Source organism: Anomaloglossus baeobatrachus, chromosome 9, assembly GCF_048569485.1.
Source record: "Anomaloglossus baeobatrachus isolate aAnoBae1 chromosome 9, aAnoBae1.hap1, whole genome shotgun sequence".
Classification (NCBI taxonomy): Eukaryota; Metazoa; Chordata; class Amphibia; order Anura; family Aromobatidae; genus Anomaloglossus; species Anomaloglossus baeobatrachus.
In genome coordinates, this window is record NC_134361.1 from 163,635,592 (window position 1) to 163,662,345 (window position 26,754).

Below are 26,754 nucleotides of genomic sequence, written 5' to 3' on the forward strand. Positions count from 1 at the left end.
GTCCCGTGCAGTATCTTGTTGTCAGTCTAATCTAGATCATGTGTAATTGAATGGAATAGATCCCTTTTGGACAAAGTGGAGTCAGATGCTGCAGTGACCACAGGTGTGAGAGGATCTACAATTGGCATCTGGTGTTATCTCTCTGCTTCCACTCCAAATAAAGTTACCTGTTGTTACCTGAACGTCAAATACTAAGAATGGGCGGCCTATGAAAGAATTAGTACTTTCATTAAGTATACTAAACCGGCTAATTGGGAATAGACAAACTGTAAAAAGCCCTCTGAGAAAGCCCCTCTCTAACCTTTGTTAGTAAGCTTTTCTGTAGCCTGCCTGTTGATGTATTTTCGGTTTGAACAGTGCACAACATGAAGAGACGGAACACTGGCGGCTTGTCACAATGCCCCCCGATGACATCACAATAGCGCTGCTGCCTAGAAAACAAGCTGCGCAGAAGAAGTTGTTCTTTGGGTGGGAGGGTGGGCTAGTGGAAGGAGGGGGCAATCTCTTTTTTTCCCGGGTGGTAGGGGGATGACAGGAGAAGGGAAGCGGGTGGTGAGAAAGGTACAGAGGGCAGGGTTTGGGGGCTGGGAAGGAAAGGGAAAAGATTAGGGTTTGGGGATGATGAAAGGGCTTTCTACGGGTAAGGATGGCAAAGGGTGGCAGTGACGGAAAGTCAGGCAACCTGTCCTGTCCGTCTTTTTGTATCGTGAATTGGAAAGACTGCAAGGGGGAGGGGAGTTGCTTGCGCCCTAAAGGAGGAGTTATTCAGATTCATTGCAGTGGGCGGCGGCTGCAAAACGCACCATTCTTCTTGTTTTTGCTCTGCAAAGCAGCCTTTTCAAGGGTTGGCTTGGGTGACAAAATGTCTTGTGTAGGCGTGGGTTTGTCTCCCTCTCGCTCTCTCTCCCTAAGATGTGTCCGGCATAGGCCAGGGTGCCACTCGAGGCCCAAACCAATTCTGGTTATCGCTTCTCGGCCTTTTGGCTAAGATCAAGTGTAGTATCTGTTCTTATCAGTTTAATATCTGATACGTCCCCTATCTGGGGACCATATATTAAATGGATTTTTAGAACAGGGAGATGGAAAAAGAGCTTGCTCTGTCCACTCCACGCATTGACCTGGTATTGCAGTACCTCCAGGAACGGTGCACCCCTTCTTAACCCAGTTTCCAAAAGCAGAACTCGATTCACCTGATTCATATTAGCCCGATTAGCGAATTGAAATGAATTTTTATCTAACACACTTTTTACTTGCTTTATTCATCCAAATAGCAAACTCATCACCACTCAACTTCACCAACTCTGCTATGTCCCGTGCAGTATCTTGTTGTCAGTCTAATCTAGATCATGTGTAATTGAATGGAATAGATCCCTTTTGGACAAAGTGGAGTCAGATGCTGCAGTGACCACAGGTGTGAGAGGATCTACAATTGGCATCTGGTGTTATCTCTCTGCTTCCACTCCAAATAAAGTTACCTGTTGTTACCTGAACGTCAAATACTAAGAATGGGCGGCCTATGAAAGAATTAGTACTTTCATTAAGTATACTAAACCGGCTAATTGGGAATAGACAAACTGTAAAAAGCCCTCTGAGAAAGCCCCTCTCTAACCTTTGTTAGTAAGCTTTTCTGTAGCCTGCCTGTTGATGTATTTTCGGTTTGAACAGTGCACAACATGAAGAGACGGAACACTGGCGGCTTGTCACAATGCCCCCCGATGACATCACAATAGCGCTGCTGCCTAGAAAACAAGCTGCGCAGAAGAAGTTGTTCTTTGGGTGGGAGGGTGGGCTAGTGGAAGGAGGGGGCAATCTCTTTTTTTCCCGGGTGGTAGGGGGATGACAGGAGAAGGGAAGCGGGTGGTGAGAAAGGTACAGAGGGCAGGGTTTGGGGGCTGGGAAGGAAAGGGAAAAGATTAGGGTTTGGGGATGATGAAAGGGCTTTCTACGGGTAAGGATGGCAAAGGGTGGCAGTGACGGAAAGTCAGGCAACCTGTCCTGTCCGTCTTTTTGTATCGTGAATTGGAAAGGCTGCAAGGGGGAGGGGGGTTGCTTGCGCCCTAAAGGAGGAGTTATTCAGATTCATTGCAGTGGGCGGCGGCTGCAAAACGCACCATTCTTCTTGTTTTTGCTCTGCAAAGCAGCCTTTTCAAGGGTTGGCTTGGGTGACAAAATGTCTTGTGTAGGCGTGGGTTTGTCTCCCTCTCGCTCTCTCTCCCTAAGATGTGTCCGGCATAGGCCAGGGTGCCACTCGAGGCCCAAACCAATTCTGGTTATCGCTTCTCGGCCTTTTGGCTAAGATCAAGTGTAGTATCTGTTCTTATCAGTTTAATATCTGATATGTCCCCTATCTGGGGACCATATATTAAATGGATTTTTAGAACAGGGAGATGGAAAAAGAGCTTGCTCTGTCCACTCCACGCATTGACCTGGTATTGCAGTACCTCCAGGAACGGTGCACCCCTTCTTAACCCAGTTTCCAAAAGCAGAACTCGATTCACCTGATTCATATTAGCCCGATTAGCGAATTGAAATGAATTTTTATCTAACACACTTTTTACTTGCTTTATTCATCCAAATAGCAAACTCATCACCACTCAACTTCACCAACTCTGCTATGTCCCGTGCAGTATCTTGTTGTCAGTCTAATCTAGATCATGTGTAATTGAATGGAATAGATCCCTTTTGGACAAAGTGGAGTCAGATGCTGCAGTGACCACAGGTGTGAGAGGATCTACAATTGGCATCTGGTGTTATCTCTCTGCTTCCACTCCAAATAAAGTTACCTGTTGTTACCTGAACGTCAAATACTAAGAATGGGCGGCCTATGAAAGAATTAGTACTTTCATTAAGTATACTAAACCGGCTAATTGGGAATAGACAAACTGTAAAAAGCCCTCTGAGAAAGCCCCTCTCTAACCTTTGTTAGTAAGCTTTTCTGTAGCCTGCCTGTTGATGTATTTTCGGTTTGAACAGTGCACAACATGAAGAGACGGAACACTGGCGGCTTGTCACAATGCCCCCCGATGACATCACAATAGCGCTGCTGCCTAGAAAACAAGCTGCGCAGAAGAAGTTGTTCTTTGGGTGGGAGGGTGGGCTAGTGGAAGGAGGGGGCAATCTCTTTTTTTCCCGGGTGGTAGGGGGATGACAGGAGAAGGGAAGCGGGTGGTGAGAAAGGTACAGAGGGCAGGGTTTGGGGGCTGGGAAGGAAAGGGAAAAGATTAGGGTTTGGGGATGATGAAAGGGCTTTCTACGGGTAAGGATGGCAAAGGGTGGCAGTGACGGAAAGTCAGGCAACCTGTCCTGTCCGTCTTTTTGTATCGTGAATTGGAAAGACTGCAAGGGGGAGGGGAGTTGCTTGCGCCCTAAAGGAGGAGTTATTCAGATTCATTGCAGTGGACGGCGGCTGCAAAACGCACCATTCTTCTTGTTTTTGCTCTGCAAAGCAGCCTTTTCAAGGGTTGGCTTGGGTGACAAAATGTCTTGTGTAGGCGTGGGTTTGTCTCCCTCTCGCTCTCTCTCCCTAAGATGTGTCCGGCATAGGCCAGGGTGCCACTCGAGGCCCAAACCAATTCTGGTTATCGCTTCTCGGCCTTTTGGCTAAGATCAAGTGTAGTATCTGTTCTTATCAGTTTAATATCTGATACGTCCCCTATCTGGGGACCATATATTAAATGGATTTTTAGAACAGGGAGATGGAAAAAGAGCTTGCTCTGTCCACTCCACGCATTGACCTGGTATTGCAGTACCTCCAGGAACGGTGCACCCCTTCTTAACCCAGTTTCCAAAAGCAGAACTCGATTCACCTGATTCATATTAGCCCGATTAGCGAATTGAAATTAATTTTTATCTAACACACTTTTTACTTGCTTTATTCATCCAAATAGCAAACTCATCACCACTCAACTTCACCAACTCTGCTATGTCCCGTGCAGTATCTTGTTGTCAGTCTAATCTAGATCATGTGTAATTGAATGGAATAGATCCCTTTTGGACAAAGTGGAGTCAGATGCTGCAGTGACCACAGGTGTGAGAGGATCTACAATTGGCATCTGGTGTTATCTCTCTGCTTCCACTCCAAATAAAGTTACCTGTTGTTACCTGAACGTCAAATACTAAGAATGGGCGGCCTATGAAAGAATTAGTACTTTCATTAAGTATACTAAACCGGCTAATTGGGAATAGACAAACTGTAAAAAGCCCTCTGAGAAAGCCCCTCTCTAACCTTTGTTAGTAAGCTTTTCTGTAGCCTGCCTGTTGATGTATTTTCGGTTTGAACAGTGCACAACATGAAGAGACGGAACACTGGCGGCTTGTCACAATGCCCCCCGATGACATCACAATAGCGCTGCTGCCTAGAAAACAAGCTGCGCAGAAGAAGTTGTTCTTTGGGTGGGAGGGTGGGCTAGTGGAAGGAGGGGGCAATCTCTTTTTTTCCCGGGTGGTAGGGGGATGACAGGAGAAGGGAAGCGGGTGGTGAGAAAGGTACAGAGGGCAGGGTTTGGGGGCTGGGAAGGAAAGGGAAAAGATTAGGGTTTGGGGATGATGAAAGGGCTTTCTACGGGTAAGGATGGCAAAGGGTGGCAGTGACGGAAAGTCAGGCAACCTGTCCTGTCCGTCTTTTTGTATCGTGAATTGGAAAGACTGCAAGGGGGAGGGGAGTTGCTTGCGCCCTAAAGGAGGAGTTATTCAGATTCATTGCAGTGGGCGGCGGCTGCAAAACGCACCATTCTTCTTGTTTTTGCTCTGCAAAGCAGCCTTTTCAAGGGTTGGCTTGGGTGACAAAATGTCTTGTGTAGGCGTGGGTTTGTCTCCCTCTCGCTCTCTCTCCCTAAGATGTGTCCGGCATAGGCCAGGGTGCCACTCGAGGCCCAAACCAATTCTGGTTATCGCTTCTCGGCCTTTTGGCTAAGATCAAGTGTAGTATCTGTTCTTATCAGTTTAATATCTGATACGTCCCCTATCTGGGGACCATATATTAAATGGATTTTTAGAACAGGGAGATGGAAAAAGAGCTTGCTCTGTCCACTCCACGCATTGACCTGGTATTGCAGTACCTCCAGGAACGGTGCACCCCTTCTTAACCCAGTTTCCAAAAGCAGAACTCGATTCACCTGATTCATATTAGCCCGATTAGCGAATTGAAATGAATTTTTATCTAACACACTTTTTACTTGCTTTATTCATCCAAATAGCAAACTCATCACCACTCAACTTCACCAACTCTGCTATGTCCCGTGCAGTATCTTGTTGTCAGTCTAATCTAGATCATGTGTAATTGAATGGAATAGATCCCTTTTGGACAAAGTGGAGTCAGATGCTGCAGTGACCACAGGTGTGAGAGGATCTACAATTGGCATCTGGTGTTATCTCTCTGCTTCCACTCCAAATAAAGTTACCTGTTGTTACCTGAACGTCAAATACTAAGAATGGGCGGCCTATGAAAGAATTAGTACTTTCATTAAGTATACTAAACCGGCTAATTGGGAATAGACAAACTGTAAAAAGCCCTCTGAGAAAGCCCCTCTCTAACCTTTGTTAGTAAGCTTTTCTGTAGCCTGCCTGTTGATGTATTTTCGGTTTGAACAGTGCACAACATGAAGAGACGGAACACTGGCGGCTTGTCACAATGCCCCCCGATGACATCACAATAGCGCTGCTGCCTAGAAAACAAGCTGCGCAGAAGAAGTTGTTCTTTGGGTGGGAGGGTGGGCTAGTGGAAGGAGGGGGCAATCTCTTTTTTTCCCGGGTGGTAGGGGGATGACAGGAGAAGGGAAGCGGGTGGTGAGAAAGGTACAGAGGGCAGGGTTTGGGGGCTGGGAAGGAAAGGGAAAAGATTAGGGTTTGGGGATGATGAAAGGGCTTTCTACGGGTAAGGATGGCAAAGGGTGGCAGTGACGGAAAGTCAGGCAACCTGTCCTGTCCGTCTTTTTGTATCGTGAATTGGAAAGACTGCAAGGGGGAGGGGAGTTGCTTGCGCCCTAAAGGAGGAGTTATTCAGATTCATTGCAGTGGGCGGCGGCTGCAAAACGCACCATTCTTCTTGTTTTTGCTCTGCAAAGCAGCCTTTTCAAGGGTTGGCTTGGGTGACAAAATGTCTTGTGTAGGCGTGGGTTTGTCTCCCTCTCGCTCTCTCTCCCTAAGATGTGTCCGGCATAGGCCAGGGTGCCACTCGAGGCCCAAACCAATTCTGGTTATCGCTTCTCGGCCTTTTGGCTAAGATCAAGTGTAGTATCTGTTCTTATCAGTTTAATATCTGATACGTCCCCTATCTGGGGACCATATATTAAATGGATTTTTAGAACAGGGAGATGGAAAAAGAGCTTGCTCTGTCCACTCCACGCATTGACCTGGTATTGCAGTACCTCCAGGAACGGTGCACCCCTTCTTAACCCAGTTTCCAAAAGCAGAACTCGATTCACCTGATTCATATTAGCCCGATTAGCGAATTGAAATGAATTTTTATCTAACACACTTTTTACTTGCTTTATTCATCCAAATAGCAAACTCATCACCACTCAACTTCACCAACTCTGCTATGTCCCGTGCAGTATCTTGTTGTCAGTCTAATCTAGATCATGTGTAATTGAATGGAATAGATCCCTTTTGGACAAAGTGGAGTCAGATGCTGCAGTGACCACAGGTGTGAGAGGATCTACAATTGGCATCTGGTGTTATCTCTCTGCTTCCACTCCAAATAAAGTTACCTGTTGTTACCTGAACGTCAAATACTAAGAATGGGCGGCCTATGAAAGAATTAGTACTTTCATTAAGTATACTAAACCGGCTAATTGGGAATAGACAAACTGTAAAAAGCCCTCTGAGAAAGCCCCTCTCTAACCTTTGTTAGTAAGCTTTTCTGTAGCCTGCCTGTTGATGTATTTCGGTTTGAACAGTGCACAACATGAAGAGACGGAACACTGGCGGCTTGTCACAATGCCCCCCGATGACATCACAATAGCGCTGCTGCCTAGAAAACAAGCTGCGCAGAAGAAGTTGTTCTTTGGGTGGGAGGGTGGGCTAGTGGAAGGAGGGGGCAATCTCTTTTTTTCCCGGGTGGTAGGGGGATGACAGGAGAAGGGAAGCGGGTGGTGAGAAAGGTACAGAGGGCAGGGTTTGGGGGCTGGGAAGGAAAGGGAAAAGATTAGGGTTTGGGGATGATGAAAGGGCTTTCTACGGGTAAGGATGGCAAAGGGTGGCAGTGACGGAAAGTCAGGCAACCTGTCCTGTCCGTCTTTTTGTATCGTGAATTGGAAAGACTGCAAGGGGGAGGGGAGTTGCTTGCGCCCTAAAGGAGGAGTTATTCAGATTCATTGCAGTGGGCGGCGGCTGCAAAACGCACCATTCTTCTTGTTTTTGCTCTGCAAAGCAGCCTTTTCAAGGGTTGGCTTGGGTGACAAAATGTCTTGTGTAGGCGTGGGTTTGTCTCCCTCTCGCTCTCTCTCCCTAAGATGTGTCCGGCATAGGCCAGGGTGCCACTCGAGGCCCAAACCAATTCTGGTTATCGCTTCTCGGCCTTTTGGCTAAGATCAAGTGTAGTATCTGTTCTTATCAGTTTAATATCTGATACGTCCCCTATCTGGGGACCATATATTAAATGGATTTTTAGAACAGGGAGATGGAAAAAGAGCTTGCTCTGTCCACTCCACGCATTGACCTGGTATTGCAGTACCTCCAGGAACGGTGCACCCCTTCTTAACCCAGTTTCCAAAAGCAGAACTCGATTCACCTGATTCATATTAGCCCGATTAGCGAATTGAAATGAATTTTTATCTAACACACTTTTTACTTGCTTTATTCATCCAAATAGCAAACTCATCACCACTCAACTTCACCAACTCTGCTATGTCCCGTGCAGTATCTTGTTGTCAGTCTAATCTAGATCATGTGTAATTGAATGGAATAGATCCCTTTTGGACAAAGTGGAGTCAGATGCTGCAGTGACCACAGGTGTGAGAGGATCTACAATTGGCATCTGGTGTTATCTCTCTGCTTCCACTCCAAATAAAGTTACCTGTTGTTACCTGAACGTCAAATACTAAGAATGGGCGGCCTATGAAAGAATTAGTACTTTCATTAAGTATACTAAACCGGCTAATTGGGAATAGACAAACTGTAAAAAGCCCTCTGAGAAAGCCCCTCTCTAACCTTTGTTAGTAAGCTTTTCTGTAGCCTGCCTGTTGATGTATTTTCGGTTTGAACAGTGCACAACATGAAGAGACGGAACACTGGCGGCTTGTCACAATGCCCCCCGATGACATCACAATAGCGCTGCTGCCTAGAAAACAAGCTGCGCAGAAGAAGTTGTTCTTTGGGTGGGAGGGTGGGCTAGTGGAAGGAGGGGGCAATCTCTTTTTTTCCCGGGTGGTAGGGGGATGACAGGAGAAGGGAAGCGGGTGGTGAGAAAGGTACAGAGGGCAGGGTTTGGGGGCTGGGAAGGAAAGGGAAAAGATTAGGGTTTGGGGATGATGAAAGGGCTTTCTACGGGTAAGGATGGCAAAGGGTGGCAGTGACGGAAAGTCAGGCAACCTGTCCTGTCCGTCTTTTTGTATCGTGAATTGGAAAGACTGCAAGGGGGAGGGGAGTTGCTTGCGCCCTAAAGGAGGAGTTATTCAGATTCATTGCAGTGGGCGGCGGCTGCAAAACGCACCATTCTTCTTGTTTTTGCTCTGCAAAGCAGCCTTTTCAAGGGTTGGCTTGGGTGACAAAATGTCTTGTGTAGGCGTGGGTTTGTCTCCCTCTCGCTCTCTCTCCCTAAGATGTGTCCGGCATAGGCCAGGGTGCCACTCGAGGCCCAAACCAATTCTGGTTATCGCTTCTCGGCCTTTTGGCTAAGATCAAGTGTAGTATCTGTTCTTATCAGTTTAATATCTGATACGTCCCCTATCTGGGGACCATATATTAAATGGATTTTTAGAACAGGGAGATGGAAAAAGAGCTTGCTCTGTCCACTCCACGCATTGACCTGGTATTGCAGTACCTCCAGGAACGGTGCACCCCTTCTTAACCCAGTTTCCAAAAGCAGAACTCGATTCACCTGATTCATATTAGCCCGATTAGCGAATTGAAATGAATTTTTATCTAACACACTTTTTACTTGCTTTATTCATCCAAATAGCAAACTCATCACCACTCAACTTCACCAACTCTGCTATGTCCCGTGCAGTATCTTGTTGTCAGTCTAATCTAGATCATGTGTAATTGAATGGAATAGATCCCTTTTGGACAAAGTGGAGTCAGATGCTGCAGTGACCACAGGTGTGAGAGGATCTACAATTGGCATCTGGTGTTATCTCTCTGCTTCCACTCCAAATAAAGTTACCTGTTGTTACCTGAACGTCAAATACTAAGAATGGGCGGCCTATGAAAGAATTAGTACTTTCATTAAGTATACTAAACCGGCTAATTGGGAATAGACAAACTGTAAAAAGCCCTCTGAGAAAGCCCCTCTCTAACCTTTGTTAGTAAGCTTTTCTGTAGCCTGCCTGTTGATGTATTTTCGGTTTGAACAGTGCACAACATGAAGAGACGGAACACTGGCGGCTTGTCACAATGCCCCCCGATGACATCACAATAGCGCTGCTGCCTAGAAAACAAGCTGCGCAGAAGAAGTTGTTCTTTGGGTGGGAGGGTGGGCTAGTGGAAGGAGGGGGCAATCTCTTTTTTTCCCGGGTGGTAGGGGGATGACAGGAGAAGGGAAGCGGGTGGTGAGAAAGGTACAGAGGGCAGGGTTTGGGGGCTGGGAAGGAAAGGGAAAAGATTAGGGTTTGGGGATGATGAAAGGGCTTTCTACGGGTAAGGATGGCAAAGGGTGGCAGTGACGGAAAGTCAGGCAACCTGTCCTGTCCGTCTTTTTGTATCGTGAATTGGAAAGACTGCAAGGGGGAGGGGAGTTGCTTGCGCCCTAAAGGAGGAGTTATTCAGATTCATTGCAGTGGGCGGCGGCTGCAAAACGCACCATTCTTCTTGTTTTTGCTCTGCAAAGCAGCCTTTTCAAGGGTTGGCTTGGGTGACAAAATGTCTTGTGTAGGCGTGGGTTTGTCTCCCTCTCGCTCTCTCTCCCTAAGATGTGTCCGGCATAGGCCAGGGTGCCACTCGAGGCCCAAACCAATTCTGGTTATCGCTTCTCGGCCTTTTGGCTAAGATCAAGTGTAGTATCTGTTCTTATCAGTTTAATATCTGATACGTCCCCTATCTGGGGACCATATATTAAATGGATTTTTAGAACAGGGAGATGGAAAAAGAGCTTGCTCTGTCCACTCCACGCATTGACCTGGTATTGCAGTACCTCCAGGAACGGTGCACCCCTTCTTAACCCAGTTTCCAAAAGCAGAACTCGATTCACCTGATTCATATTAGCCCGATTAGCGAATTGAAATGAATTTTTATCTAACACACTTTTTACTTGCTTTATTCATCCAAATAGCAAACTCATCACCACTCAACTTCACCAACTCTGCTATGTCCCGTGCAGTATCTTGTTGTCAGTCTAATCTAGATCATGTGTAATTGAATGGAATAGATCCCTTTTGGACAAAGTGGAGTCAGATGCTGCAGTGACCACAGGTGTGAGAGGATCTACAATTGGCATCTGGTGTTATCTCTCTGCTTCCACTCCAAATAAAGTTACCTGTTGTTACCTGAACGTCAAATACTAAGAATGGGCGGCCTATGAAAGAATTAGTACTTTCATTAAGTATACTAAACCGGCTAATTGGGAATAGACAAACTGTAAAAAGCCCTCTGAGAAAGCCCCTCTCTAACCTTTGTTAGTAAGCTTTTCTGTAGCCTGCCTGTTGATGTATTTTCGGTTTGAACAGTGCACAACATGAAGAGACGGAACACTGGCGGCTTGTCACAATGCCCCCCGATGACATCACAATAGCGCTGCTGCCTAGAAAACAAGCTGCGCAGAAGAAGTTGTTCTTTGGGTGGGAGGGTGGGCTAGTGGAAGGAGGGGGCAATCTCTTTTTTTCCCGGGTGGTAGGGGGATGACAGGAGAAGGGAAGCGGGTGGTGAGAAAGGTACAGAGGGCAGGGTTTGGGGGCTGGGAAGGAAAGGGAAAAGATTAGGGTTTGGGGATGATGAAAGGGCTTTCTACGGGTAAGGATGGCAAAGGGTGGCAGTGACGGAAAGTCAGGCAACCTGTCCTGTCCGTCTTTTTGTATCGTGAATTGGAAAGACTGCAAGGGGGAGGGGAGTTGCTTGCGCCCTAAAGGAGGAGTTATTCAGATTCATTGCAGTGGGCGGCGGCTGCAAAACGCACCATTCTTCTTGTTTTTGCTCTGCAAAGCAGCCTTTTCAAGGGTTGGCTTGGGTGACAAAATGTCTTGTGTAGGCGTGGGTTTGTCTCCCTCTCGCTCTCTCTCCCTAAGATGTGTCCGGCATAGGCCAGGGTGCCACTCGAGGCCCAAACCAATTCTGGTTATCGCTTCTCGGCCTTTTGGCTAAGATCAAGTGTAGTATCTTTCGAAAAGGTGGTTTAAGGCTCCGGCCACCTTAGTACAATGATGCAATGCACACTGGAAGGTTGCGCTTGTTAGTACTTTGGGAGGATAGTATATCCATCTAGAGGAAACCATGGCCCTACCAGGATCGAGGCTATTAGACTGAGTAAGTGTGGGGGTTATGGTGCAATGTGCCCCAGGAATGGACACCCTGGAGGGAGTCTGAACTTGCTAGGTTGGGACCCTGGTAAGCCTCAGACTCTGTCGCACGCCGCGCCTTGCCTATTCATACTTTCCAAGCATATTGCCCTATCCCGGCCTTCTGGCTAAGAAGGGAAATTTTTATAATCCCGGTCGGAGGTCCGGTCAGCTTTGGGCTGAGAAACCAACACCCGGTTGGAGGTCCGGGTCAGCTTTGGCTGAGAAACCAACACCCGGTTGGAGGTCCGGTTAGCCTTGGGCTGAGAAACCAACACCCGGTTGGAGGTCCGGTCAGCCTTGGGCTGAGAAACCAACACCCGGTTGGAGGTCCGGTCAGCCTTGGGCTGAGAAACCAACACCGGTTGACGGTCCGGGCAGTCTCGGCTGCGAAACCAACGACTAGTAGCTCCCTACTCCACTTGGGTAAGATGCCTCGGTGGACGCTGGGAGCAACAACAAGGCTCAACCAGGCTTCGGCTTGGGGGAGCACCGAAGATCCCTGACCCTTGCTGTGGCCTTCTGGCTCGGAGGGACGGGGTTGATTTTTGGGGATCCTCTTCTCACGGAGGGGTCCACACGAATCCTAGCCTTTGCACTGTTTTTGGTGTGACTTCGGTCATGCATTTTTGCGGTGCTTTGGAAAGCTTCATTAAATCTGTTCTTATCAGTTTAATATCTGATACGTCCCCTATCTGGGGACCATATATTAAATGGATTTTTAGAACAGGGAGATGGAAAAAGAGCTTGCTCTGTCCACTCCACGCATTGACCTGGTATTGCAGTACCTCCAGGAACGGTGCACCCCTTCTTAACCCAGTTTCCAAAAGCAGAACTCGATTCACCTGATTCATATTAGCCCGATTAGCGAATTGAAATGAATTTTTATCTAACACACTTTTTACTTGCTTTATTCATCCAAATAGCAAACTCATCACCACTCAACTTCACCAACTCTGCTATGTCCCGTGCAGTATCTTGTTGTCAGTCTAATCTAGATCATGTGTAATTGAATGGAATAGATCCCTTTTGGACAAAGTGGAGTCAGATGCTGCAGTGACCACAGGTGTGAGAGGATCTACAATTGGCATCTGGTGTTATCTCTCTGCTTCCACTCCAAATAAAGTTACCTGTTGTTACCTGAACGTCAAATACTAAGAATGGGCGGCCTATGAAAGAATTAGTACTTTCATTAAGTATACTAAACCGGCTAATTGGGAATAGACAAACTGTAAAAAGCCCTCTGAGAAAGCCCCTCTCTAACCTTTGTTAGTAAGCTTTTCTGTAGCCTGCCTGTTGATGTATTTTCGGTTTGAACAGTGCACAACATGAAGAGACGGAACACTGGCGGCTTGTCACAATGCCCCCCGATGACATCACAATAGCGCTGCTGCCTAGAAAACAAGCTGCGCAGAAGAAGTTGTTCTTTGGGTGGGAGGGTGGGCTAGTGGAAGGAGGGGGCAATCTCTTTTTTTCCCGGGTGGTAGGGGGATGACAGGAGAAGGGAAGCGGGTGGTGAGAAAGGTACAGAGGGCAGGGTTTGGGGGCTGGGAAGGAAAGGGAAAAGATTAGGGTTTGGGGATGATGAAAGGGCTTTCTACGGGTAAGGATGGCAAAGGGTGGCAGTGACGGAAAGTCAGGCAACCTGTCCTGTCCGTCTTTTTGTATCGTGAATTGGAAAGACTGCAAGGGGGAGGGGAGTTGCTTGCGCCCTAAAGGAGGAGTTATTCAGATTCATTGCAGTGGGCGGCGGCTGCAAAACGCACCATTCTTCTTGTTTTTGCTCTGCAAAGCAGCCTTTTCAAGGGTTGGCTTGGGTGACAAAATGTCTTGTGTAGGCGTGGGTTTGTCTCCCTCTCGCTCTCTCTCCCTAAGATGTGTCCGGCATAGGCCAGGGTGCCACTCGAGGCCCAAACCAATTCTGGTTATCGCTTCTCGGCCTTTTGGCTAAGATCAAGTGTAGTATCTGTTCTTATCAGTTTAATATCTGATACGTCCCCTATCTGGGGACCATATATTAAATGGATTTTTAGAACAGGGAGATGGAAAAAGAGCTTGCTCTGTCCACTCCACGCATTGACCTGGTATTGCAGTACCTCCAGGAACGGTGCACCCCTTCTTAACCCAGTTTCCAAAAGCAGAACTCGATTCACCTGATTCATATTAGCCCGATTAGCGAATTGAAATGAATTTTTATCTAACACACTTTTTACTTGCTTTATTCATCCAAATAGCAAACTCATCACCACTCAACTTCACCAACTCTGCTATGTCCCGTGCAGTATCTTGTTGTCAGTCTAATCTAGATCATGTGTAATTGAATGGAATAGATCCCTTTTGGACAAAGTGGAGTCAGATGCTGCAGTGACCACAGGTGTGAGAGGATCTACAATTGGCATCTGGTGTTATCTCTCTGCTTCCACTCCAAATAAAGTTACCTGTTGTTACCTGAACGTCAAATACTAAGAATGGGCGGCCTATGAAAGAATTAGTACTTTCATTAAGTATACTAAACCGGCTAATTGGGAATAGACAAACTGTAAAAAGCCCTCTGAGAAAGCCCCTCTCTAACCTTTGTTAGTAAGCTTTTCTGTAGCCTGCCTGTTGATGTATTTTCGGTTTGAACAGTGCACAACATGAAGAGACGGAACACTGGCGGCTTGTCACAATGCCCCCCGATGACATCACAATAGCGCTGCTGCCTAGAAAACAAGCTGCGCAGAAGAAGTTGTTCTTTGGGTGGGAGGGTGGGCTAGTGGAAGGAGGGGGCAATCTCTTTTTTTCCCGGGTGGTAGGGGGATGACAGGAGAAGGGAAGCGGGTGGTGAGAAAGGTACAGAGGGCAGGGTTTGGGGGCTGGGAAGGAAAGGGAAAAGATTAGGGTTTGGGGATGATGAAAGGGCTTTCTACGGGTAAGGATGGCAAAGGGTGGCAGTGACGGAAAGTCAGGCAACCTGTCCTGTCCGTCTTTTTGTATCGTGAATTGGAAAGACTGCAAGGGGGAGGGGAGTTGCTTGCGCCCTAAAGGAGGAGTTATTCAGATTCATTGCAGTGGGCGGCGGCTGCAAAACGCACCATTCTTCTTGTTTTTGCTCTGCAAAGCAGCCTTTTCAAGGGTTGGCTTGGGTGACAAAATGTCTTGTGTAGGCGTGGGTTTGTCTCCCTCTCGCTCTCTCTCCCTAAGATGTGTCCGGCATAGGCCAGGGTGCCACTCGAGGCCCAAACCAATTCTGGTTATCGCTTCTCGGCCTTTTGGCTAAGATCAAGTGTAGTATCTGTTCTTATCAGTTTAATATCTGATACGTCCCCTATCTGGGGACCATATATTAAATGGATTTTTAGAACAGGGAGATGGAAAAAGAGCTTGCTCTGTCCACTCCACGCATTGACCTGGTATTGCAGTACCTCCAGGAACGGTGCACCCCTTCTTAACCCAGTTTCCAAAAGCAGAACTCGATTCACCTGATTCATATTAGCCCGATTAGCGAATTGAAATGAATTTTTATCTAACACACTTTTTACTTGCTTTATTCATCCAAATAGCAAACTCATCACCACTCAACTTCACCAACTCTGCTATGTCCCGTGCAGTATCTTGTTGTCAGTCTAATCTAGATCATGTGTAATTGAATGGAATAGATCCCTTTTGGACAAAGTGGAGTCAGATGCTGCAGTGACCACAGGTGTGAGAGGATCTACAATTGGCATCTGGTGTTATCTCTCTGCTTCCACTCCAAATAAAGTTACCTGTTGTTACCTGAACGTCAAATACTAAGAATGGGCGGCCTATGAAAGAATTAGTACTTTCATTAAGTATACTAAACCGGCTAATTGGGAATAGACAAACTGTAAAAAGCCCTCTGAGAAAGCCCCTCTCTAACCTTTGTTAGTAAGCTTTTCTGTAGCCTGCCTGTTGATGTATTTTCGGTTTGAACAGTGCACAACATGAAGAGACGGAACACTGGCGGCTTGTCACAATGCCCCCCGATGACATCACAATAGCGCTGCTGCCTAGAAAACAAGCTGCGCAGAAGAAGTTGTTCTTTGGGTGGGAGGGTGGGCTAGTGGAAGGAGGGGGCAATCTCTTTTTTTCCCGGGTGGTAGGGGGATGACAGGAGAAGGGAAGCGGGTGGTGAGAAAGGTACAGAGGGCAGGGTTTGGGGGCTGGGAAGGAAAGGGAAAAGATTAGGGTTTGGGGATGATGAAAGGGCTTTCTACGGGTAAGGATGGCAAAGGGTGGCAGTGACGGAAAGTCAGGCAACCTGTCCTGTCCGTCTTTTTGTATCGTGAATTGGAAAGACTGCAAGGGGGAGGGGAGTTGCTTGCGCCCTAAAGGAGGAGTTTTTCAGATTCATTGCAGTGGGCGGCGGCTGCAAAACGCACCATTCTTCTTGTTTTTGCTCTGCAAAGCAGCCTTTTCAAGGGTTGGCTTGGGTGACAAAATGTCTTGTGTAGGCGTGGGTTTGTCTCCCTCTCGCTCTCTCTCCCTAAGATGTGTCCGGCATAGGCCAGGGTGCCACTCGAGGCCCAAACCAATTCTGGTTATCGCTTCTCGGCCTTTTGGCTAAGATCAAGTGTAGTATCTGTTCTTATCAGATTAATATCTGATACGTCCCCTATCTGGGGACCATATATTGAATGGATTTTTAGAACAGGGAGATGGAAAAAGAGCTTGCTCTGTCCACTCCACGCATTGACCTGGTATTGCAGTACCTCCAGGAACGGTGCACCCCTTCTTAACCCAGTTTCCAAAAGCAGAACTCGATTCACCTGATTCATATTAGCCCGATTAGCGAATTGAAATGAATTTTTATCTAACACACTTTTTACTTGCTTTATTCATCCAAATAGCAAACTCATCACCACTCAACTTCACCAACTCTGCTATGTCCCGTGCAGTATCTTGTTGTCAGTCTAATCTAGATCATGTGTAATTGAATGGAATAGATCCCTTTTGGACAAAGTGGAGTCAGATGCTGCAGTGACCACAGGTGTGAGAGGATCTACAATTGGCATCTGGTGTTATCTCTCTGCTTCCACTCCAAATAAAGTTACCTGTTGTTACCTGAACGTCAAATACTAAGAATGGGCGGCCTATGAAAGAATTAGTACTTTCATTAAGTATACTAAACCGGCTAATTGGGAATAGACAAACTGTAAAAAGCCCTCTGAGAAAGCCCCTCTCTAACCTTTGTTAGTAAGCTTTTCTGTAGCCTGCCTGTTGATGTATTTTCGGTTTGAACAGTGCACAACATGAAGAGACGGAACACTGGCGGCTTGTCACAATGCCCCCCGATGACATCACAATAGCGCTGCTGCCTAGAAAACAAGCTGCGCAGAAGAAGTTGTTCTTTGGGTGGGAGGGTGGGCTAGTGGAAGGAGGGGGCAATCTCTTTTTTTCCCGGGTGGTAGGGGGATGACAGGAGAAGGGAAGCGGGTGGTGAGAAAGGTACAGAGGGCAGGGTTTGGGGGCTGGGAAGGAAAGGGAAAAGATTAGGGTTTGGGGATGATGAAAGGGCTTTCTACGGGTAAGGATGGCAAAGGGTGGCAGTGACGGAAAGTCAGGCAACCTGTCCTGTCCGTCTTTTTGTATCGTGAATTGGAAAGACTGCAAGGGGGAGGGGAGTTGCTTGCGCCCTAAAGGAGGAGTTATTCAGATTCATTGCAGTGGGCGGCGGCTGCAAAACGCACCATTCTTCTTGTTTTTGCTCTGCAAAGCAGCCTTTTCAAGGGTTGGCTTGGGTGACAAAATGTCTTGTGTAGGCGTGGGTTTGTCTCCCTCTCGCTCTCTCTCCCTAAGATGTGTCCGGCATAGGCCAGGGTGCCACTCGAGGCCCAAACCAATTCTGGTTATCGCTTCTCGGCCTTTTGGCTAAGATCAAGTGTAGTATCTGTTCTTATCAGTTTAATATCTGATACGTCCCCTATCTGGGGACCATATATTAAATGGATTTTTAGAACAGGGAGATGGAAAAAGAGCTTGCTCTGTCCACTCCACGCATTGACCTGGTATTGCAGTACCTCCAGGAACGGTGCACCCCTTCTTAACCCAGTTTCCAAAAGCAGAACTCGATTCACCTGATTCATATTAGCCCGATTAGCGAATTGAAATGAATTTTTATCTAACACACTTTTTACTTGCTTTATTCATCCAAATAGCAAACTCATCACCACTCAACTTCACCAACTCTGCTATGTCCCGTGCAGTATCTTGTTGTCAGTCTAATCTAGATCATGTGTAATTGAATGGAATAGATCCCTTTTGGACAAAGTGGAGTCAGATGCTGCAGTGACCACAGGTGTGAGAGGATCTACAATTGGCATCTGGTGTTATCTCTCTGCTTCCACTCCAAATAAAGTTACCTGTTGTTACCTGAACGTCAAATACTAAGAATGGGCGGCCTATGAAAGAATTAGTACTTTCATTAAGTATACTAAACCGGCTAATTGGGAATAGACAAACTGTAAAAAGCCCTCTGAGAAAGCCCCTCTCTAACCTTTGTTAGTAAGCTTTTCTGTAGCCTGCCTGTTGATGTATTTTCGGTTTGAACAGTGCACAACATGAAGAGACGGAACACTGGCGGCTTGTCACAATGCCCCCCGATGACATCACAATAGCGCTGCTGCCTAGAAAACAAGCTGCGCAGAAGAAGTTGTTCTTTGGGTGGGAGGGTGGGCTAGTGGAAGGAGGGGGCAATCTCTTTTTTTCCCGGGTGGTAGGGGGATGACAGGAGAAGGGAAGCGGGTGGTGAGAAAGGTACAGAGGGCAGGGTTTGGGGGCTGGGAAGGAAAGGGAAAAGATTAGGGTTTGGGGATGATGAAAGGGCTTTCTACGGGTAAGGATGGCAAAGGGTGGCAGTGACGGAAAGTCAGGCAACCTGTCCTGTCCGTCTTTTTGTATCGTGAATTGGAAAGACTGCAAGGGGGAGGGGAGTTGCTTGCGCCCTAAAGGAGGAGTTATTCAGATTCATTGCAGTGGGCGGCGGCTGCAAAACGCACCATTCTTCTTGTTTTTGCTCTGCAAAGCAGCCTTTTCAAGGGTTGGCTTGGGTGACAAAATGTCTTGTGTAGGCGTGGGTTTGTCTCCCTCTCGCTCTCTCTCCCTAAGATGTGTCCGGCATAGGCCAGGGTGCCACTCGAGGCCCAAACCAATTCTGGTTATCGCTTCTCGGCCTTTTGGCTAAGATCAAGTGTAGTATCTGTTCTTATCAGTTTAATATCTGATACGTCCCCTATCTGGGGACCATATATTAAATGGATTTTTAGAACAGGGAGATGGAAAAAGAGCTTGCTCTGTCCACTCCACGCATTGACCTGGTATTGCAGTACCTCCAGGAACGGTGCACCCCTTCTTAACCCAGTTTCCAAAAGCAGAACTCGATTCACCTGATTCATATTAGCCCGATTAGCGAATTGAAATGAATTTTTATCTAACACACTTTTTACTTGCTTTATTCATCCAAATAGCAAACTCATCACCACTCAACTTCACCAACTCTGCTATGTCCCGTGCAGTATCTTGTTGTCAGTCTAATCTAGATCATGTGTAATTGAATGGAATAGATCCCTTTTGGACAAAGTGGAGTCAGATGCTGCAGTGACCACAGGTGTGAGAGGATCTACAATTGGCATCTGGTGTTATCTCTCTGCTTCCACTCCAAATAAAGTTACCTGTTGTTACCTGAACGTCAAATACTAAGAATGGGCGGCCTATGAAAGAATTAGTACTTTCATTAAGTATACTAAACCGGCTAATTGGGAATAGACAAACTGTAAAAAGCCCTCTGAGAAAGCCCCTCTCTAACCTTTGTTAGTAAGCTTTTCTGTAGCCTGCCTGTTGATGTATTTTCGGTTTGAACAGTGCACAACATGAAGAGACGGAACACTGGCGGCTTGTCACAATGCCCCCCGATGACATCACAATAGCGCTGCTGCCTAGAAAACAAGCTGCGCAGAAGAAGTTGTTCTTTGGGTGGGAGGGTGGGCTAGTGGAAGGAGGGGGCAATCTCTTTTTTTCCCGGGTGGTAGGGGGATGACAGGAGAAGGGAAGCGGGTGGTGAGAAAGGTACAGAGGGCAGGGTTTGGGGGCTGGGAAGGAAAGGGAAAAGATTAGGGTTTGGGGATGATGAAAGGGCTTTCTACGGGTAAGGATGGCAAAGGGTGGCAGTGACGGAAAGTCAGGCAACCTGTCCTGTCCGTCTTTTTGTATCGTGAATTGGAAAGACTGCAAGGGGGAGGGGAGTTGCTTGCGCCCTAAAGGAGGAGTTATTCAGATTCATTGCAGTGGGCGGCGGCTGCAAAACGCACCATTCTTCTTGTTTTTGCTCTGCAAAGCAGCCTTTTCAAGGGTTGGCTTGGGTGACAAAATGTCTTGTGTAGGCGTGGGTTTGTCTCCCTCTCGCTCTCTCTCCCTAAGATGTGTCCGGCATAGGCCAGGGTGCCACTCGAGGCCCAAACCAATTCTGGTTATCGCTTCTCGGCCTTTTGGCTAAGATCAAGTGTAGTATCTGTTCTTATCAGTTTAATATCTGATACGTCCCCTATCTGGGGACCATATATTAAATGGATTTTTAGAACAGGGAGATGGAAAAAGAGCTTGCTCTGTCCACTCCACGCATTGACCTGGTATTGCAGTACCTCCAGGAACGGTGCACCCCTTCTTAACCCAGTTTCCAAAAGCAGAACTCGATTCACCTGATTCATATTAGCCCGATTAGCGAATTGAAATGAATTTTTATCTAACACACTTTTTACTTGCTTTATTCATCCAAATAGCAAACTCATCACCACTCAACTTCACCAACTCTGCTATGTCCCGTGCAGTATCTTGTTGTCAGTCTAATCTAGATCATGTGTAATTGAATGGAATAGATCCCTTTTGGACAAAGTGGAGTCAGATGCTGCAGTGACCACAGGTGTGAGAGGATCTACAATTGGCATCTGGTGTTATCTCTCTGCTTCCACTCCAAATAAAGTTACCTGTTGTTACCTGAACGTCAAATACTAAGAATGGGCGGCCTATGAAAGAATTAGTACTTTCATTAAGTATACTAAACCGGCTAATTGGGAATAGACAAACTGTAAAAAGCCCTCTGAGAAAGCCCCTCTCTAACCTTTGTTAGTAAGCTTTTCTGTAGCCTGCCTGTTGATGTATTTTCGGTTTGAACAGTGCACAACATGAAGAGACGGAACACTGGCGGCTTGTCACAATGCCCCCCGATGACATCACAATAGCGCTGCTGCCTAGAAAACAAGCTGCGCAGAAGAAGTTGTTCTTTGGGTGGGAGGGTGGGCTAGTGGAAGGAGGGGGCAATCTCTTTTTTTCCCGGGTGGTAGGGGGATGACAGGAGAAGGGAAGCGGGTGGTGAGAAAGGTACAGAGGGCAGGGTTTGGGGGCTGGGAAGGAAAGGGAAAAGATTAGGGTTTGGGGATGATGAAAGGGCTTTCTACGGGTAAGGATGGCAAAGGGTGGCAGTGACGGAAAGTCAGGCAACCTGTCCTGTCCGTCTTTTTGTATCGTGAATTGGAAAGACTGCAAGGGGGAGGGGAGTTGCTTGCGCCCTAAAGGAGGAGTTATTCAGATTCATTGCAGTGGGCGGCGGCTGCAAAACGCACCATTCTTCTTGTTTTTGCTCTGCAAAGCAGCCTTTTCAAGGGTTGGCTTGGGTGACAAAATGTCTTGTGTAGGCGTGGGTTTGTCTCCCTCTCGCTCTCTCTCCCTAAGATGTGTCCGGCATAGGCCAGGGTGCCACTCGAGGCCCAAACCAATTCTGGTTATCGCTTCTCGGCCTTTTGGCTAAGATCAAGTGTAGTATCTGTTCTTATCAGTTTAATATCTGATACGTCCCCTATCTGGGGACCATATATTAAATGGATTTTTAGAACAGGGAGATGGAAAAAGAGCTTGCTCTGTCCACTCCACGCATTGACCTGGTATTGCAGTACCTCCAGGAACGGTGCACCCCTTCTTAACCCAGTTTCCAAAAGCAGAACTCGATTCACCTGATTCATATTAGCCCGATTAGCGAATTGAAATGAATTTTTATCTAACACACTTTTTACTTGCTTTATTCATCCAAATAGCAAACTCATCACCACTCAACTTCACCAACTCTGCTATGTCCCGTGCAGTATCTTGTTGTCAGTCTAATCTAGATCATGTGTAATTGAATGGAATAGATCCCTTTTGGACAAAGTGGAGTCAGATGCTGCAGTGACCACAGGTGTGAGAGGATCTACAATTGGCATCTGGTGTTATCTCTCTGCTTCCACTCCAAATAAAGTTACCTGTTGTTACCTGAACGTCAAATACTAAGAATGGGCGGCCTATGAAAGAATTAGTACTTTCATTAAGTATACTAAACCGGCTAATTGGGAATAGACAAACTGTAAAAAGCCCTCTGAGAAAGCCCCTCTCTAACCTTTGTTAGTAAGCTTTTCTGTAGCCTGCCTGTTGATGTATTTTCGGTTTGAACAGTGCACAACATGAAGAGACGGAACACTGGCGGCTTGTCACAATGCCCCCCGATGACATCACAATAGCGCTGCTGCCTAGAAAACAAGCTGCGCAGAAGAAGTTGTTCTTTGGGTGGGAGGGTGGGCTAGTGGAAGGAGGGGGCAATCTCTTTTTTTCCCGGGTGGTAGGGGGATGACAGGAGAAGGGAAGCGGGTGGTGAGAAAGGTACAGAGGGCAGGGTTTGGGGGCTGGGAAGGAAAGGGAAAAGATTAGGGTTTGGGGATGATGAAAGGGCTTTCTACGGGTAAGGATGGCAAAGGGTGGCAGTGACGGAAAGTCAGGCAACCTGTCCTGTCCGTCTTTTTGTATCGTGAATTGGAAAGACTGCAAGGGGGAGGGGAGTTGCTTGCGCCCTAAAGGAGGAGTTATTCAGATTCATTGCAGTGGGCGGCGGCTGCAAAACGCACCATTCTTCTTGTTTTTGCTCTGCAAAGCAGCCTTTTCAAGGGTTGGCTTGGGTGACAAAATGTCTTGTGTAGGCGTGGGTTTGTCTCCCTCTCGCTCTCTCTCCCTAAGATGTGTCCGGCATAGGCCAGGGTGCCACTCGAGGCCCAAACCAATTCTGGTTATCGCTTCTCGGCCTTTTGGCTAAGATCAAGTGTAGTATCTGTTCTTATCAGTTTAATATCTGATACGTCCCCTATCTGGGGACCATATATTAAATGGATTTTTAGAACAGGGAGATGGAAAAAGAGCTTGCTCTGTCCACTCCACGCATTGACCTGGTATTGCAGTACCTCCAGGAACGGTGCACCCCTTCTTAACCCAGTTTCCAAAAGCAGAACTCGATTCACCTGATTCATATTAGCCCGATTAGCGAATTGAAATGAATTTTTATCTAACACACTTTTTACTTGCTTTATTCATCCAAATAGCAAACTCATCACCACTCAACTTCACCAACTCTGCTATGTCCCGTGCAGTATCTTGTTGTCAGTCTAATCTAGATCATGTGTAATTGAATGGAATAGATCCCTTTTGGACAAAGTGGAGTCAGATGCTGCAGTGACCACAGGTGTGAGAGGATCTACAATTGGCATCTGGTGTTATCTCTCTGCTTCCACTCCAAATAAAGTTACCTGTTGTTACCTGAACGTCAAATACTAAGAATGGGCGGCCTATGAAAGAATTAGTACTTTCATTAAGTATACTAAACCGGCTAATTGGGAATAGACAAACTGTAAAAAGCCCTCTGAGAAAGCCCCTCTCTAACCTTTGTTAGTAAGCTTTTCTGTAGCCTGCCTGTTGATGTATTTTCGGTTTGAACAGTGCACAACATGAAGAGACGGAACACTGGCGGCTTGTCACAATGCCCCCCGATGACATCACAATAGCGCTGCTGCCTAGAAAACAAGCTGCGCAGAAGAAGTTGTTCTTTGGGTGGGAGGGTGGGCTAGTGGAAGGAGGGGGCAATCTCTTTTTTTCCCGGGTGGTAGGGGGATGACAGGAGAAGGGAAGCGGGTGGTGAGAAAGGTACAGAGGGCAGGGTTTGGGGGCTGGGAAGGAAAGGGAAAAGATTAGGGTTTGGGGATGATGAAAGGGCTTTCTACGGGTAAGGATGGCAAAGGGTGGCAGTGACGGAAAGTCAGGCAACCTGTCCTGTCCGTCTTTTTGTATCGTGAATTGGAAAGACTGCAAGGGGGAGGGGAGTTGCTTGCGCCCTAAAGGAGGAGTTATTCAGATTCATTGCAGTGGGCGGCGGCTGCAAAACGCACCATTCTTCTTGTTTTTGCTCTGCAAAGCAGCCTTTTCAAGGGTTGGCTTGGGTGACAAAATGTCTTGTGTAGGCGTGGGTTTGTCTCCCTCTCGCTCTCTCTCCCTAAGATGTGTCCGGCATAGGCCAGGGTGCCACTCGAGGCCCAAACCAATTCTGGTTATCGCTTCTCGGCCTTTTGGCTAAGATCAAGTGTAGTATCTGTTCTTATCAGTTTAATATCTGATACGTCCCCTATCTGGGGACCATATATTAAATGGATTTTTAGAACAGGGAGATGGAAAAAGAGCTTGCTCTGTCCACTCCACGCATTGACCTGGTATTGCAGTACCTCCAGGAACGGTGCACCCCTTCTTAACCCAGTTTCCAAAAGCAGAACTCGATTCACCTGATTCATATTAGCCCGATTAGCGAATTGAAATGAATTTTTATCTAACACACTTTTTACTTGCTTTATTCATCCAAATAGCAAACTCATCACCACTCAACTTCACCAACTCTGCTATGTCCCGTGCAGTATCTTGTTGTCAGTCTAATCTAGATCATGTGTAATTGAATGGAATAGATCCCTTTTGGACAAAGTGGAGTCAGATGCTGCAGTGACCACAGGTGTGAGAGGATCTACAATTGGCATCTGGTGTTATCTCTCTGCTTCCACTCCAAATAAAGTTACCTGTTGTTACCTGAACGTCAAATACTAAGAATGGGCGGCCTATGAAAGAATTAGTACTTTCATTAAGTATACTAAACCGGCTAATTGGGAATAGACAAACTGTAAAAAGCCCTCTGAGAAAGCCCCTCTCTAACCTTTGTTAGTAAGCTTTTCTGTAGCCTGCCTGTTGATGTATTTTCGGTTTGAACAGTGCACAACATGAAGAGACGGAACACTGGCGGCTTGTCACAATGCCCCCCGATGACATCACAATAGCGCTGCTGCCTAGAAAACAAGCTGCGCAGAAGAAGTTGTTCTTTGGGTGGGAGGGTGGGCTAGTGGAAGGAGGGGGCAATCTCTTTTTTTCCCGGGTGGTAGGGGGATGACAGGAGAAGGGAAGCGGGTGGTGAGAAAGGTACAGAGGGCAGGGTTTGGGGGCTGGGAAGGAAAGGGAAAAGATTAGGGTTTGGGGATGATGAAAGGGCTTTCTACGGGTAAGGATGGCAAAGGGTGGCAGTGACGGAAAGTCAGGCAACCTGTCCTGTCCGTCTTTTTGTATCGTGAATTGGAAAGACTGCAAGGGGGAGGGGAGTTGCTTGCGCCCTAAAGGAGGAGTTATTCAGATTCATTGCAGTGGGCGGCGGCTGCAAAACGCACCATTCTTCTTGTTTTTGCTCTGCAAAGCAGCCTTTTCAAGGGTTGGCTTGGGTGACAAAATGTCTTGTGTAGGCGTGGGTTTGTCTCCCTCTCGCTCTCTCTCCCTAAGATGTGTCCGGCATAGGCCAGGGTGCCACTCGAGGCCCAAACCAATTCTGGTTATCGCTTCTCGGCCTTTTGGCTAAGATCAAGTGTAGTCCCTTCATTGGGTTTGCCTTGGTCTTGGCTGGGAGGGGCCCGGGCTTGCACAACCGCCGGCCTTGGGGATTGTTGCGCCTTTTGGTGCTTACGTCCCCTTCTGGCTGGTGGTTCCTGGGCTCGGGAGGCGATCACCTGCGGCACTGCGCTATTGTGTGGTGGCCGATGACCGTTTTCTGAAATTTGCGGATGAAATCTCATCTGTTCTTATCAGTTTAATATCTGATACGTCCCCTATCTGGGGACCATATATTAAATGGATTTTTAGAACAGGGAGATGGAAAAAGAGCTTGCTCTGTCCACTCCACGCATTGACCTGGTATTGCAGTACCTCCAGGAACGGTGCACCCCTTCTTAACCCAGTTTCCAAAAGCAGAACTCGATTCACCTGATTCATATTAACCCGATTAGCGAATTGAAATGAATTTTTATCTAACACACTTTTTACTTGCTTTATTCATCCAAATAGCAAACTCATCACCACTCAACTTCACCAACTCTGCTATGTCCCGTGCAGTATCTTGTTGTCAGTCTAATCTAGATCATGTGTAATTGAATGGAATAGATCCCTTTTGGACAAAGTGGAGTCAGATGCTGCAGTGACCACAGGTGTGAGAGGATCTACAATTGGCATCTGGTGTTATCTCTCTGCTTCCACTCCAAATAAAGTTACCTGTTGTTACCTGAACGTCAAATACTAAGAATGGGCGGCCTATGAAAGAATTAGTACTTTCATTAAGTATACTAAACCGGCTAATTGGGAATAGACAAACTGTAAAAAGCCCTCTGAGAAAGCCCCTCTCTAACCTTTGTTAGTAAGCTTTTCTGTAGCCTGCCTGTTGATGTATTTTCGGTTTGAACAGTGCACAACATGAAGAGACGGAACACTGGCGGCTTGTCACAATGCCCCCCGATGACATCACAATAGCGCTGCTGCCTAGAAAACAAGCTGCGCAGAAGAAGTTGTTCTTTGGGTGGGAGGGTGGGCTAGTGGAAGGAGGGGGCAATCTCTTTTTTTCCCGGGTGGTAGGGGGATGACAGGAGAAGGGAAGCGGGTGGTGAGAAAGGTACAGAGGGCAGGGTTTGGGGGCTGGGAAGGAAAGGGAAAAGATTAGGGTTTGGGGATGATGAAAGGGCTTTCTACGGGTAAGGATGGCAAAGGGTGGCAGTGACGGAAAGTCAGGCAACCTGTCCTGTCCGTCTTTTTGTATCGTGAATTGGAAAGACTGCAAGGGGGAGGGGAGTTGCTTGCGCCCTAAAGGAGGAGTTATTCAGATTCATTGCAGTGGGCGGCGGCTGCAAAACGCACCATTCTTCTTGTTTTTGCTCTGCAAAGCAGCCTTTTCAAGGGTTGGCTTGGGTGACAAAATGTC

At 47.1% G+C, this 26,754-nt stretch overlaps 19 non-coding genes and 1 pseudogene across 19 annotated transcripts; all 20 read left to right on the forward strand.

Annotated features, from left to right (window-relative positions):
• Positions 1-964: 964 nt before the first annotated feature.
• On the forward strand, positions 965-1,155 carry LOC142253140 (U2 spliceosomal RNA). The gene has a single exon (XR_012726458.1). It is a non-coding gene; the product is annotated as a U2 spliceosomal RNA (small nuclear RNA).
• A 1,117-nt stretch (positions 1,156-2,272) lies between these two features.
• LOC142253947 (U2 spliceosomal RNA) lies at positions 2,273-2,463 on the forward strand. Its single transcript, XR_012726976.1, has one exon. It is a non-coding gene; the product is annotated as a U2 spliceosomal RNA (small nuclear RNA).
• Positions 2,464-3,580: 1,117 nt separating this feature from the next.
• Positions 3,581-3,771, forward strand: LOC142253152 (U2 spliceosomal RNA). Its single transcript, XR_012726469.1, has one exon. It is a non-coding gene; the product is annotated as a U2 spliceosomal RNA (small nuclear RNA).
• Positions 3,772-4,888: 1,117 nt separating this feature from the next.
• LOC142253163 (U2 spliceosomal RNA) lies at positions 4,889-5,079 on the forward strand. The gene has a single exon (XR_012726480.1). It is a non-coding gene; the product is annotated as a U2 spliceosomal RNA (small nuclear RNA).
• Positions 5,080-6,196: 1,117 nt separating this feature from the next.
• LOC142253175 (U2 spliceosomal RNA) lies at positions 6,197-6,387 on the forward strand. The gene has a single exon (XR_012726491.1). It is a non-coding gene; the product is annotated as a U2 spliceosomal RNA (small nuclear RNA).
• Positions 6,388-7,503: 1,116 nt separating this feature from the next.
• On the forward strand, positions 7,504-7,694 carry LOC142253187 (U2 spliceosomal RNA). The gene has a single exon (XR_012726500.1). It is a non-coding gene; the product is annotated as a U2 spliceosomal RNA (small nuclear RNA).
• Positions 7,695-8,811: 1,117 nt separating this feature from the next.
• Positions 8,812-9,002, forward strand: LOC142253198 (U2 spliceosomal RNA). The gene has a single exon (XR_012726511.1). It is a non-coding gene; the product is annotated as a U2 spliceosomal RNA (small nuclear RNA).
• A 1,117-nt stretch (positions 9,003-10,119) lies between these two features.
• Positions 10,120-10,310, forward strand: LOC142253210 (U2 spliceosomal RNA). Its single transcript, XR_012726522.1, has one exon. It is a non-coding gene; the product is annotated as a U2 spliceosomal RNA (small nuclear RNA).
• Positions 10,311-11,427: 1,117 nt separating this feature from the next.
• LOC142253655 (U2 spliceosomal RNA) lies at positions 11,428-11,569 on the forward strand (annotated as a pseudogene).
• Positions 11,570-12,270: 701 nt separating this feature from the next.
• On the forward strand, positions 12,271-12,455 carry LOC142253338 (U2 spliceosomal RNA). The gene has a single exon (XR_012726637.1). It is a non-coding gene; the product is annotated as a U2 spliceosomal RNA (small nuclear RNA).
• Positions 12,456-13,572: 1,117 nt separating this feature from the next.
• Positions 13,573-13,763, forward strand: LOC142253221 (U2 spliceosomal RNA). The gene has a single exon (XR_012726533.1). It is a non-coding gene; the product is annotated as a U2 spliceosomal RNA (small nuclear RNA).
• Positions 13,764-14,880: 1,117 nt separating this feature from the next.
• LOC142253233 (U2 spliceosomal RNA) lies at positions 14,881-15,071 on the forward strand. Its single transcript, XR_012726544.1, has one exon. It is a non-coding gene; the product is annotated as a U2 spliceosomal RNA (small nuclear RNA).
• Positions 15,072-16,188: 1,117 nt separating this feature from the next.
• LOC142252921 (U2 spliceosomal RNA) lies at positions 16,189-16,379 on the forward strand. Its single transcript, XR_012726282.1, has one exon. It is a non-coding gene; the product is annotated as a U2 spliceosomal RNA (small nuclear RNA).
• Positions 16,380-17,496: 1,117 nt separating this feature from the next.
• LOC142253244 (U2 spliceosomal RNA) lies at positions 17,497-17,687 on the forward strand. The gene has a single exon (XR_012726555.1). It is a non-coding gene; the product is annotated as a U2 spliceosomal RNA (small nuclear RNA).
• A 1,117-nt stretch (positions 17,688-18,804) lies between these two features.
• LOC142253255 (U2 spliceosomal RNA) lies at positions 18,805-18,995 on the forward strand. Its single transcript, XR_012726566.1, has one exon. It is a non-coding gene; the product is annotated as a U2 spliceosomal RNA (small nuclear RNA).
• A 1,117-nt stretch (positions 18,996-20,112) lies between these two features.
• Positions 20,113-20,303, forward strand: LOC142253266 (U2 spliceosomal RNA). The gene has a single exon (XR_012726576.1). It is a non-coding gene; the product is annotated as a U2 spliceosomal RNA (small nuclear RNA).
• A 1,117-nt stretch (positions 20,304-21,420) lies between these two features.
• Positions 21,421-21,611, forward strand: LOC142253277 (U2 spliceosomal RNA). The gene has a single exon (XR_012726584.1). It is a non-coding gene; the product is annotated as a U2 spliceosomal RNA (small nuclear RNA).
• Positions 21,612-22,728: 1,117 nt separating this feature from the next.
• LOC142253288 (U2 spliceosomal RNA) lies at positions 22,729-22,919 on the forward strand. Its single transcript, XR_012726593.1, has one exon. It is a non-coding gene; the product is annotated as a U2 spliceosomal RNA (small nuclear RNA).
• A 1,117-nt stretch (positions 22,920-24,036) lies between these two features.
• LOC142253299 (U2 spliceosomal RNA) lies at positions 24,037-24,227 on the forward strand. Its single transcript, XR_012726601.1, has one exon. It is a non-coding gene; the product is annotated as a U2 spliceosomal RNA (small nuclear RNA).
• Positions 24,228-25,549: 1,322 nt separating this feature from the next.
• LOC142253314 (U2 spliceosomal RNA) lies at positions 25,550-25,734 on the forward strand. The gene has a single exon (XR_012726615.1). It is a non-coding gene; the product is annotated as a U2 spliceosomal RNA (small nuclear RNA).
• Positions 25,735-26,754: the final 1,020 nt, after the last annotated feature.